Raw genomic sequence first — 13,548 nt, 5'->3', positions numbered from 1 at the left:
TGACTGAGAAGGTAAGTGCTGATTGATTCTAAAACTTGATTTAATTGGTTTTATAAAAATTATAACCCTAAACCGAATCCACTGATTTTACCTGATTTAATTGTGAAAAGATTTTGCTTTTTTTAGTTTGAGGTTAATTTATGTACATATGCTAAAAAAATATTTTAAAAATTAGAATATATTTTTTAAAAAATTACTGATTTACTTTGTTTTTGAAATGAGAAAGAAAAATGCATCTTGTACGATGTATTTTAATTGCCACATCACTGAAAACGTGTCACATAGGACGTGTTTTCTGGAGAAAACAAAAATGCACCATGTAGAACATGTTTTACTTTCAACGGTAAATTTTTCAACAGCCAATAGGGGTTCAATAGCCATAAAAATTCCTATATAAACCCCTCAAACCTTATTATTTTCAATTAAATACTCTATACTCATTCTTCCATCCTAAATTCTCAATCTTCAATGCTCATTTTTCAATTTTATATTTTCAATCTTGAAAATTTAATTTTAATTTCAAATTTGTAATCCTCAATCCTCAATTATTTTTAATTTTTTTAATTTTATTATTTTCTTATAAATTTTAAATGGTAAATTAACTTATTCGTTTAGATGACAAGCATATCTTCGATGTTTAATTACAAATGGTAAGGAAATTTATTAAATTATTTAAATTTAAGTAGTTAATTATTATGTTGTTTAGACCATTAATTTTTTATGTTTATATACTCAACCCAAAGACCGGATTTTGGAGACGTACATAAACAACTTAAGCGAGGGTGCACTTGAGGTCATTCATGGACACTTGCAAGATGCAAGCTTTTTATACTCGACTCTCATGCTCTGGGGGACTAAGGGTGTGTTCTCCATTACTTTTGGGATGAACTTTTTTTAAAAAAAGTGTTTTTCTCTTAAAAGCAATGAAGAACACATATCATTGGGGCAACTTTTTTAGCTTTTGGGATGAGCTTTTTAGAGATGAAAAAGCGATAAATTTTAGCTTTTTCACCAAAAAATACTTTTATATATATTACCTTTTAACCTTACTTTTGACTTAAAATTTGTTTGATGCTATTATTATGTGTTCTCTTTCTTGGTTATTTAATATGAGTTTTACAAATGTGCTAAAAGCATTAATTAAAAATAAAAATATTTTTAAAATAATATAATTGTGTCAATATCTAATTACAAATATTTAATTATTATATTTAAATATTTAAATATAGTTTATATATTCTAATTAAATTTAATAAATAATTAATATTAATTACTTAGAAATATTTAAAATTAATATTATATATTAAAATATTAACAATAAGTTATAATAAATTATTTTTTATATTTTTACTAAAATATCATAATATTAACTAATTTGAACATTATTTAAATACATATTTGTTACTTTATAATATCATGTCTAAAATGGATATTTTACTTTCAAAAGCACTTTTTGACAGCAATATCAAACATTTAAATTTTTCCAAAGCACTTCTCAAAAGTACTTCTCAAAAGCACTTTTCCACAGCACTTTTCAAAAGCACTTTTCAAAAGCAATGAAGAACTGGCCCTAAATTGGATGCCCCACTCATCAATGCTTTGATCAAGAGATGGAGACTGGAGATGTACACGTTCGAGTGTGCAATTACACCCGAGGACGTCAGTTTACAACTCTGTCTATCGGTTGATAGGGATGTCGTTACGAGGCCAGTTGTTAGTGCCGATCGGAGTGCAACATGTGAGCAACTATTAGGTAAGATGTCAAACAAGTTTAGGGGTAGCCGAATCGAGATAAGATTGTTGGATGACAACTTCGAAACTATTGATGCTTCAATGAGCGGCATCGAAAAGGAACAATTCGCATGAGCATTCTTCTTAAGGTTGATCGGAGGTCTGCTAATGCCAGATAAATCTTGCAATCTGGTTCATTTGAGATGGCTACTACTACTAGCTGACTTGAAGGAATCGGTGGACTTAGTTGGAGATCAGCGGTGCTAGCGATATTGTACCAAGAAATGTGTCAAGCAACAATACCGGATAAAGCTAAAATGGACGGTTGCATTCTCCTTCTCCAATCGTAGGCATGGTATTGACTATTATTTTTACGCCTCCGAGTGGAATTCCCTTACAAATTCCCACTCGTCATATGGTAAAATTCATTCCATAATATCATTGCCGTTTTTATTTTTCATTGTTGTAATTTTAAAATGGCATATTATTTGACTAGGTGGAACAACCTCCCGAGACAAAGTGGTATACCGATCGAGCTTGAGGAAATTTGACTAAATCTAGATCAAGAAACTGAAGAGAAGGTTAGCTTATGAATTTCAAAGTTATATAATATGTATTCTAACACTTGAAATTAAATATTACACACGTTCTAAAAATTATAAATTCGTAATGTAGTTTGTATGGATGCCATATATGGATTTGAGGATTCAAGAATGCGTCTCAGTCGAATTTTTGGCCAATCTCAACATTTGGCACGTCAAAGTGTCATTGGCCATTTTTGAAACGATCGAGATGCATAAATTTGATAGAGTCATACGAGGAGTTTAGGTGTACGCAACATATTCCGCCGCCACCCTAGGAGCTCAATGACCTCTACAAGATCAACTTACAAGGGAGACTCAAGGAAGATTGGCCAACATTCCACAAGAAGTATATCAAGATGTGGGAGCGTAGGTACAATTTATTGCCAACGCGTGAACTATTTCTCACACTAGAGTTAGTGACGTCTTCAGATTACATGGATTGGTTCAGGCATAATGATAAGTCGTACCTACTGCTGGATTAAGAGATGAGTAGATAACGTCACCTTAGGATGTCAAGATGAGGGCCCATCAATCATAGGTCAGGAGATGGAGACGCGACGAGATCGAATCTACTCCATCTGCATCGGAGGACCCGATTGTTGTGCGACCTCCCAGTCAGTGTGGTTTATTTATTTTTTCTTCTAACCCAATTTTTTGTCACAACCATCACAACACGTACACTCATTCCCCGTATCATCACCTTCAGTTTTGATTTATTTTACACAACCATCACAGCACCCATAATCATTCCATACATCGACACATTTAACACCAGTTTATTTTATATAAGCACCATAACACGCCTCATCATTCTCCACATCAACACCTTCTCTAGGGATATATTAGGCATGACCATCACTCACCGTGCCATATTACATGCCAATCCTACCAACAACATTGACACATCTGGTATCGCCTTCAATTCCCACCTTTTATCCGCAATCGGGTCAAGCAATACTATATAGTTGTCTGCCGGTAGTGTCGTAAACACCTCTAGCATCGTTGTTCTACCGAGGTAGGTCATCCTCGTAACTGTTGATAAACTGTAATTTATACATATTTTTACCCCATGTTTAACGGATTTTATGGATGATTTTCCATTAGAATTGGTGAATTCGATGCTCCTAATGCTTTAATTTCATGTTTTATACCTAGGAGAGCATATGAAAGCGAAAGGAATGAGAAACGGGCCAAAAACAGAGAAAATGAGCCAAAGTACGAAATCAACATGGCCTGGACCTCCTCACACGGGCGGACCACACGGCCATGTCAATTTGGCAGGCTCAAGCACGGCCTAAAGTAATAGCACACGGGCGTGTCCCTACCGAGCCCAAGTTGAGTCCAATTCTGAAAAGGCTAATTTTGAGGGCTCTTAGGCATTCCAAAGCCTATAAATACACCCTAGAGGAGGAAAAAAATGGGACACATAGAATAGAAGGCAAGGAATTACCCCAAGAAAGTCGATTGATCTATCTCAGAAGTCGGATTCATCATCAAGACTGAAGATCTCTCCTCAATTTCTCTTTAGGAGTTTTGGGTTTTCTTTATGTTTTGTATTCTTTATTACTCTGAGATGTTTCTTCTTTAGTTATGAACTAAAACCCCTAAATACTTAAGGGGAATGAAACCTAAGACGAATCTTGTTATTATTTTCTGAATCGTATGATAAATATTTAACTTGTTGTTAATTATGTGTTCTTATTCTTGTTTTGATATCCCAGGATACTGATTCAAGATAAGCTTTTATTCAGAGGAGGAATAGACCCTGTTTAAGAGTACATTTGTCATAATTAAGTGGAGTTGATTGCGCGCCTAGACATTGGGTGACAAGATTTTACCGGATTAGGGTAAAACCTAATAAAGGGATCAATAGATCGAGTTAATGTAACCCTAGAGTGTTAATTAGAGAAAAGTCTCGGTTATTCAATTTAGGGATTGGACGTTATTAGTCTTGAATAGGGATAATAACATAACTTAGGGATCTCTATGGAACAAGTTAAATGAATAAATCGTCCGATTCGGAGCCAGAATAACAAGTACAGTCTAGGTGGATTTTTCCTTAGGTATTGCCTTCATTCAATCGATTTTCCCAAAAGCAATTTCCCAATTCTATTTTCTGTGAGTTCTTAATTTAGATAATTAGTTAGTTAAAAAAAAACCCTCTTTATTGTTAGGCTAGATAATAAAAAGATAGTTATTACTAGTACTTTTAGTTCCTTTGGGTTCGACAATCCGGTCTTGCTAAAACTATACTATTGTTCAATAAGTACACTTGCCTATATCGCGATAATAGTTAGCTCAAGAACGAGTAATTATAAATATTTAAAACCTATCACAAAATCACGCGATCAATTGCCGACTCAACCTAGGGGGATCCATGATTGGCAGATATGACACGATCGAGTTCAACCACGGAGGAAGGAGACGAAGTCAGCGATCCACCCTGATGTGCACGTTAAGGTGAACCCAAAGTCGACAAGTAGACGTTAAACGCAATAGTGAGATGGAACCTGTAACTCCTAAACCCGGTCTATATGTTATGGCCCAATTTAAGTGATCATATGGGCCATGGAAATGACTAAAACACGAGTTGAAATAAATGGATTTAATTTTGAAAACACGTATTTAATATTTCTTTAGAATTTGTTTATTTTTTTTTAACTTGAGAAGTAATCTTGTTTATTATTTGAAAGATGTTATAATTATTTTAAATTTTAGATTCGGTAAAACGATTTTGCGAAAAACAAATTTTATTAAAAACACAATAAAACATTTCGTCCTTATTAAAAACCCATGCAAAATGTCTAATGTCCACAGTTTAAAACAAATTACCCATGCCACAGTTCAATAGTAATCCATAAAATAAAATACCAAAATAAAAGTTAAAATACCCGAAAGTCCTAAAAATTTAAAATAAAAAATAACAATACAAAAAATGTTTAAATCCAAAAGCCTCTCCGATGTCTGAATCTGAGTCCTAACCACAAGAATTATCTGAAACACATAAGCAATGGGGGGTGAGCATAAAAAGGCTCAATGTGAGATCAACACATAATAAATATACTTGCATACATAGAAACATACATATAACAATAAAAAAATAATCATACATCATCAAGATTATGGAATTTAACACTGATTACTATGCATGAACATATTGACTCATTTAAAATCGATACATATTTTATAAAATTCCTACCCATCTCCACTACATACCAATATCAAGTTCCCCAGAACTCGTTCATCTAAAACACCATATGTGGCCATGCCACCACTGCTTTGTAGATAAACTACTACTGATAACATTGATATGGACAAGCTACCACTGATATGCAGATTTACTACCACTGCTTCCACCTTTCACAATATCCCACCCCATGCATGTGACATGGCAATTACACTTTTAATACATGTGGATAATTTTAACACTTAGGCATATAGATATGCTCACATAATCACATTTCACTAGTCATCACTTTTACATGTTTAATGATGCTTGTCACATTAAATCATAGATCTCAATATTCATATATTCATATATAAAGATATCATATACTTGAATCACCAATACACATGTCATGAGAATGTGAGTTACACATACATCATTATTATAATGATAGTCACATTATATCACATATCTCATACATTCCACAAAAAAGTATTTCGGTTAGAGTCACTTACTTGGATTCTTTGTGTTGAGTTTTTTTAAACAACTCCACTTTGAATACTTTATATACTCACCATTATTTATAATTTAATTATTAATATAATAAAAATAATCATGTTACACATAATGAGTATAATTGATCCCACACCTTAGATTGTAGATCCAATTTACCTCAACGCTTATTAATTAGTTTCACTCGATCTACCTCGCAAGACGATCTATCACATAATTAACACATATTAGTATGGATCTTTGAAAATGTTTCATCACTTTAGAGATCTACCACTAATAGTCTCATCGCTTTCCTTCACAATCTAAGACTTTTGAAAGGAGAATTTTTGTTGCGAAGTTAGGGGTCACCCCTACCATTATTGTTTGGTTCTTTAAAACAGTATGATGTAGCATTAGTACTATAATACATAAATAATTAATATTAACAAAATACCACTATGACTTATGATACTATACCATTTGGCCATGTCAAGAAATTACTAGGAGAAGGATATTTATAACTTAAGATGATCCATACTTCTACTTTGATCAATTCAAATCAAGCAATAAATTTAGAAGGGTGATTTCGGAGAATCGAGTAATCTAGAAAGTATCATTGAGATAAAAGAATAAGTTTGATTAATTCAAAATGAGAATCGACACAAGGAGAGAAAAATAAAAAGAAAAGAAAGGTTTTTATCACCAACGGCGGCAGTTTAATAGCAGTCTGACGATGGTGATGCTATGTTCGTCAATGGTCCAACGGTTGTGGAGTTTAAAGATTCAATTAAGGAGAGGAGAAAGAAATAGAAGAAAAAGTAAAGGAGGAAGTGGACTCTCAATAGCACACGACGGCGATGGTAGGAGAGAGATGAGAAAAGAGGAGGAGAAGCGGCCACGAGAGGTGGTGAACGGTGGAAGGTTGTTTGGTTCACGGTGGAGGAAAAAAATTTAAGGAGGAAAGGTAATGGTTGTTTGCAAAAATGGAGAGAAAAATGGTGAGAAAGAAATGAAAAATGGAAGAAAGTGAGACTGAGAGGGGTATGGACGACAAAAGCAAGGAAAGAGCTTGGTCAACTATGGCCAGGTTCAATGTATCAAGCTACAAGGTAAGAGGTGAGGTTATGTTAAGGGAGGGGGACATGGTGCAAAAAGAGGATCATGTACCCCCTAACTATGGTAAGTTTGACTATCAAATTGAGGAAACAAATCCTCCTCATTATTATGCACAAGATAGACGACAAGCACATTAAACAATGGGAAAATTGTCAAAAAAATAAATGTAAGAGTGTGAACAACGAGGCGTAAACCTTGGACCACTAGGAAAGATAATTAGTTACTAAACCACTTGACCATTAATTCCCTTATGTCCAATCTTGTGCATTTAATTTAAAACATAGGAGATGACAATTTCACCTTTACTTAAATAATCAAAAAGTGGGAGGTGACAACTCTACCCTCCTTAAGAGAAAATTTTGTCCTCAAAATTACCTGCTAGGAAAAGGTAAGGATATTATTGTTGCTTTACATCTTTCAGATCCCAAGTGTCCTAACTAAAATTGTGATTCCTCCACAAAACTTTTACGAGTGGGATCTACTTCTTTCGGAAAACTTTGACCTTTCTATCTAAGATCTGTATCGGTTCCTCTTCAAATGACAAGTCTAGTCGAACCTAAATCTCTTCAATCAAAACTATATAAGAAGGGTCAGACCAGTATAACCTAAACATGGACGTATGAAATACGTCGTGTATACGATCTAACTCTAGAAGTAACTCTAGTTGATACACTACTAGTCCCACTCTCTTAATGAAGCAATAGAGTCCAATGAACCTCGATCTTAATTTCCCCTTATGACCAAATCTCAACACTTTCTTCCAAGGTGAAACCTTTAGGAAGACTTAATTATCAACACTAAACTCAATATCCTTCCTTTTCAAGTTAGAATATGATTTCTGCTAGTCTGATGCTACTTTCTAACAATCCCGGATAAACTTCACAGTATTCTCAGTCTCTTGCACTAAATCCGGTCCCAACACTTTCTTCTCCCCTTACTCAGTCCCAACGCAGAGATGTCCTACACTTGCGTCCATAAAGAGCTTCATAAGGAGCCATCTGGATGCTCGATTGAAAGCTATTATTATAAGTGAATTCTGCAAGCGCTAAATGTTCCTTCCAACTACCTTGAAAATCAATAACGTAGCCTCTCATCATGTCTTCGAGAATCTGGATAGCTCTCTTAGACTACCCATCATACTACGGATGGAAAGTAGTGCTGAAATTCAACCTTGTACTAAGAGCTTCATGTAGCTTCTTCTAAAATCGAGATGTAAACCTAGGATCCCGATAAGAAATTATGGAAACTGGTACCCCATGAAGTCTCACAATTTCAGAGAAATACAACCTCGCCAACTTCTGTAATGAATAATTGGTACGCATTGGCTGAAAGTGGGCGAACTTGGTCAACCGATCAACAATTACCCAAACAGAGTCTTTCTTCGAGGGTGTCAAAGGTAAACAACTCACAAAGTCCATGGTGATACGTTCCCATTTTCATAAAGGAATCTGGATGGGTTAGAGAAAACCCGAAGGAAACTAACACTCAGCTTGACTTGTTGGCATGTCAAGCATCTTGCCACAAAGTCAGTTTCATCATACTTCAATCTCGGCCACCAATATGTTCATGAAGATTTCAATACATCTTGATCCCTCTTGGGTGCATAGCATAAAGACTACTATGCGTTTCCCTCAGAATGAACTGCCTTAACTTTGAATTCGTGTAACACCCCCTACCCGTATCTGTTGCCGGAATAGAGTACGAGGCATTACCGAGAAGCACGAAACACTTACAGATAATTTAAATACATTTTCATAACAATTTGTTTCGATTTCATACTATTTCATATTTAAGCTTTATTCACTAAAGTATTTGAAATATCATCTTTATGCAAATAGCACACATGAGGTACATAATTCTATAATTATGAATGAACACATTTATCAAACATATTCCATGTTTTTATATATATCATAGTTTCATATTTTCATGTATCAATTACCATCACTTCCTCGTATTTCGACAAATACGTGTAACAATTCATAAATATGCAATTCATTAACTCTTCCTACCAATTACGATTTAAATTGCCAAATCACTTATTGAGCCCAATTTCAATGTTCACTAAAATTTATCATATAAATTTTGATGTACGTATTCATCAATAAATTCCATGTACAAATATCATCATCTCATATTTCCACATACATTTGCTTTCCACATTTATGAATTCAAATAGCATATACAATACATACCAATGTATTTCAAGTACGTTTTCATGATATTTCATTTCGAACTCAGATTATTTCATACTAGAAGTTTTCTCATTAACTCATTTGGAGTACCAATTCATACGGATAATACACTCAAGGCGTAGAAATATATAATCACAAATGAATTCATCCATCAACCAAGTTTTATGCTCATGTCTCATCGACTCATATTTCCTTATGTCACATAATTCCATGTAATACTTACCAAACTTCTTCAAATTAGTGAACATCTTACGGAATTGAGTACTTCATTTTTTTTCGATGCTATAGTTCAACTATGGTCTTACACATCTTTACATAATGATGCCATAGCCCAACTATGGTCTTACATGTAATCACATATCTCACTAATGTCATATCCCAGATATGGTCTTATACAGTAGCATATATCACACCGATGCCATATCCCAGATATGGTATTATACAGAAATCACTTGTCACTTGTCACTTGTCACTTGTAGCCAAAGGTACCACTATTCACTGATCAGGTAGTTGGTGCTACCATTTTTCATCGATCGTAGCCGAGCTACCACTTTTCATCGATCGTAGCCGGCTACCACTTTTCACCGATTAGGTAGCGAAGCTACCACTTTTCACCGATCGTAGTGAAACTACCACTTTTCATCGATCGGTAGTGAAGCTACCACTTTTCGCTTGTCATTTGCCATTGATCGATAAGTGTAGCGAAGCTATCACTTATCACTTTCACTTGTCCTTAATCGATAAGTGTAGCCAAGTTATTACTTATCACTTTCATTTGTCCTTGATCGATAAGTGTAGCCAAGCTATCACTTATCACTTGTTTTCATGGTCCAACCATGGTCTTTTCCTTCAATTCATCTTGTCATTGAATGAAATGCTCAATTTGATCATTTATTCAATTTTCATGCTTTTACATTATTCACGATTTTATCATCAATACATATGAAATAACTCATCATAAAATTCATAAAATTAACAAATAATCACTAAAATTTAGCCATATAAACTCACAAGTTCAATTTTTGTATTATAACGATAATCATAATTTCATAATAAATATTCCAAATAAAACATTATATCATTTCTAATCCAACACTCATCGATTATAACCGGGCATGTGATCAATTTATACACGAGTCATTCATATATATGTATATTTTTCCTCCTCCTCCTCTCCATCCACATCCTTAGTATAAACAACACACTTGTAAGTAACATTATCCATAATTTTCATTATCTACTTATGTGAATATTCAAGCTATCCATCTGTGTCATAGTCACTAAATTATTTTTATCTTGAGCTATAGAACTCCAAATTAAGATCTGATAATTTTATCTGAAACTAGACTCATATACCTTCTTACCATAAAAATTTCATAATTTTTGGTTAGGCCAATTAATACAGTTTATTCATTGAATTCTCCCCTGTTCTGCTGTCTGACAGTTCCGACCCTTCTTCACTAAAAATTAATTATTTTCTTGTACAGGATTCGAATGATGTCCTCGTTTGTTTCTTCTGAAAATAGACTCATTCAGGATTCTAAAAATATAAATTTAATCCTCTAATTTTTTTTATCAAATTTTTTATGATTTTCCAAAGTTAGAACAGGGGAACTCGAAATCATTCTGACCTTATCTAACAAAAGTTATTGTATCTGATGATTTACAATTCCATTGCTTACATAATTTCTTTTATAAGAAACTAGACTTGATAAGCTTTAATTTCATATTTTATTCATCCTCTAATTCGATTTATATAATTTTTAGTGATTTTTCAAAGTTAGACTACTGCTGCTATCTAAAACAGTTTTAGTGCAAGATGTTTATTTCCATTTTGCCCCAAATTTCACAATTCATACAATTCAGTCCTTGCTTAATTAACCCCTCAATTAAGATAATTTTCTCAATTAACACTTCTCTAGACATTATAAGTTATCTCATAATTTTTGAAATTCAGAATTTCCATATGAAACTTTAACTTCAAACTCTTTTACAATTAGGTCCCAAACATTCACTTTCTATTCAATTCTTTCAATAAAATCAGCCTATAAATAATTTAAAGCTCTAATTCCATGCCAAATCATCATATACTTCCAGAACATATTCATAACAACTTTCAATTTCTTTCATAGAATCAAAAACTAATGAATTCAACAAGTGGACCTAGTTGTAAAAGTCACAAAAACAAAAAAATTTCAAGGAGAAAGCAAGAATTAAACTTACATGAAGCTAGAGTATGAAAACCAGCTTGAACCCTCCTCCATGGCTGTTTTTCAGCTGATGAATATGAAGAGAAATGAAGAGAATTCTAGATATTCCAATTTAGTCCCATTTTTATTTAGCCAATTTTGGCAATTTTCCAATTTTGCCCTTATTTCATCCATTTCCTGATTTTTCTCAGCTATTGCCGCCCAAAATATCTCCTTTAGGACTATTTTCACTTTAGGTCCTTCCTCATTTGATAATTGAGCTATTTAATCCTTCTAGCAACTTTTACACCCTTTTCAATTTAGTCCTTTTTATTTAATTAACCACCCAAACGTAAAAATTTTCTGACTAAATTTTAATACTACCTCACCAACACTCCATAAATATTTCTAAAAATATTTATGGCTCGATTTATGAAGTTGAGGTCTCGATACCTCATTCTCGACCTAATTTACCTAATTAATTCTTTTAAATCACCAAATTCACTAATTCAAAAATGCTTCTATATTCGCATTTGACTCATAGGTATTAATTTATTAAATTTTTAACTCACCTGTCAGATTTAGTGATCTCAAATTTCTATTCCCGATACCACTGAAAATTAGGCTGTTACAATTCGAAAGTACACAATATCTTCTATGATAGCACAAAAATCCTTCAAAATTAAAGGCAATATCTGAGGTCTTACCTTCCTTGATACGTTTCACAGGATGTGCAAAAGATGTATCAGACAACTGCTTTAACTTAATCTCCTCCAAAAAAATAGGTCATACTTGTAATTTTGTGAGTAAGCCACCATCCTCAAACAAACTCAATCTAGCAAACAATGCCCTTAACTTGCCCATCGCCTTCCTACTCAAGGCATCGACCACAACATTAGCTTTACCCGGATGATACTCAATAGTGTAGTTATAATCCCTTAAAAACTCTATCCAACACCTCTGTATCAAGTTCAGCTCCTTCTGGGTAAAAAGGTACTTAAGACTATTATGATATGTATAGATAATACACTTCTTTCTATAGAGATAGTGTTTCCAAATCTTAAAGGCAAAGACTACTGCTTCCAATTCAAGGTCATGCGTAGGATAGTTGTACTCATGCGGTTTCAGTTGTCTTGAAGCGTAAGCTACTGCTTTCTTATCTTGCATTAGTACACATCTAAAACCCGTGTGAGAAGCATCGCTGTAAGCCACATAATTCTTACCAGATTCGGGTTGGATCAATATAGGAGTTTAAGTCAACATTGCCTTAAGCTTCTCGAAACTAGCCTGCTATTCCTTGATCCATTCAAATGGCACACTCTTTCTCAACAACTTCGTCATTGGTGTAACAATCAAGGAAAATCCCTTAACAAACCTCCGATAATACCTAAAAAGTCTAAGAAAATTCTGAAGCTCATTAACATTTTTAGGTTGCTTCCAATCCAAAATAGCCCCAATCTTCATGGGATCAACTCGGATACCTTCAGTAGATACCACATGACCTGGAAATATCATTTTTCGAAGCTAAAACTCACATTTTTTAAATTTTGCATACAAATTTTTTTTCACACAAGGTTTGAAGGATTAACCTTAGGTGCTCCTCATGCTCCAGCTCAAACTTGGAGTAGATCAGAATGTCATCGATGAAGACTACCACAAACTGATCTAAATAAGGTTGGAAGACTCTGTTCATGAGGTTTATAAGAGTGGCAGAAGCATTTGTAAGTCTGAAGGGCATCACTAAGAATTCATAGTGCCCATACCAAGTTCTGAAGGCCATTTTTGAAACATCTACCTCAATTACTTCCAACTGATAATAACCCAATCTTAGATCAATCCTAGAGACAACAGTAGCATCCCTAAATTGATCAAAAAGGTCACCTGTCCTCAGAAATGAGTACTTATTCTTTATAATTAGATTATTCAACTGAAGATAATTGATGCAAAACCTCATCAATTAATCCTTCTTCTTTACGAACAACACTGGAGCTCCCCATGGCAATACACTTGACCTTTTAAAGCCACGATCTAGCAACTCTTGCAACTGCATCTTCAGCTTTTTAAGCTCCTTCAGT

At 33.9% G+C, this 13,548-nt stretch overlaps 1 long non-coding RNA gene across 1 annotated transcript; it reads right to left on the bottom strand.

The window, feature by feature from the left end:
• Positions 1 to 10,209: 10,209 nt before the first annotated feature.
• LOC128293991 (uncharacterized) lies at positions 10,210 to 11,649 on the bottom strand. Its single transcript, XR_008284157.1, has 2 exons — positions 11,508 to 11,649; positions 10,210 to 10,470 (listed from the first exon to the last, which is right to left on the bottom strand). It is a non-coding gene; the product is annotated as an uncharacterized LOC128293991 (long non-coding RNA).
• Positions 11,650 to 13,548: the final 1,899 nt, after the last annotated feature.

Source organism: Gossypium arboreum, chromosome 6, assembly GCF_025698485.1.
Source record: "Gossypium arboreum isolate Shixiya-1 chromosome 6, ASM2569848v2, whole genome shotgun sequence".
NCBI classification, from domain to species: Eukaryota; Viridiplantae; Streptophyta; class Magnoliopsida; order Malvales; family Malvaceae; genus Gossypium; species Gossypium arboreum.
The sequence above is the reverse complement of the archived record's forward strand: the minus strand, read 5'-3'. Positions and strand labels throughout refer to the sequence as shown.